This window comes from Nomia melanderi, unplaced genomic scaffold (genome assembly GCF_051020985.1).
Source record: "Nomia melanderi isolate GNS246 unplaced genomic scaffold, iyNomMela1 scaffold0098, whole genome shotgun sequence".
NCBI lineage: Eukaryota > Metazoa > Arthropoda > Insecta > Hymenoptera > Halictidae > Nomia > Nomia melanderi.
The window spans coordinates 61,974-62,500 of record NW_027475213.1 but is presented as its reverse complement, the minus strand read 5'-3'; positions in this window follow the sequence as shown (position 1 = coordinate 62,500).

The following is a 527-nucleotide window of genomic DNA, read 5'->3' as shown; positions in this document are numbered from 1 at the left end:
TAAGTCCCCACGGTCAAGAGTAAACTTTTTTAATAAGCGTTTTAAAATTATTTCAATGTTTAATCCATGCGTAAACATGACGTTTATTAACGTTTTTAACATTAAAAAAAATTACAAAAATTTATTTTTCAAAAAAAATGGAAAAAACCGATTCGTCGGAGCGAGGTGTCCAGCCCGTGCGGTAATTCCAGCAGGCGAATCGGACTTCCCGAAATTTTTCTAAGTCCCACGGTCGACACCAACTTTTTTAATAAGCGTTTTAAAATTATTTCAATGTTTAATCCATGCGTAAACATGACGTTTATTAACGTTTTTAACATTAAAAAAAATTACAAAAATTTATTTTTCAAAAAAAATGGAAAAAACCGATTCGTCGGAGCGAGGTGTCCAGCCCGTGCGGTAATTCCAGCAGGCGAATCGGAATTCCCGAAATTTTTCTAAGTCCCACGGTCGACACCAACTTTTTTAATAAGCGTTTTAAAATTATTTCAATGTTTAATCCATGCGTAAACATGACGTTTATTAAC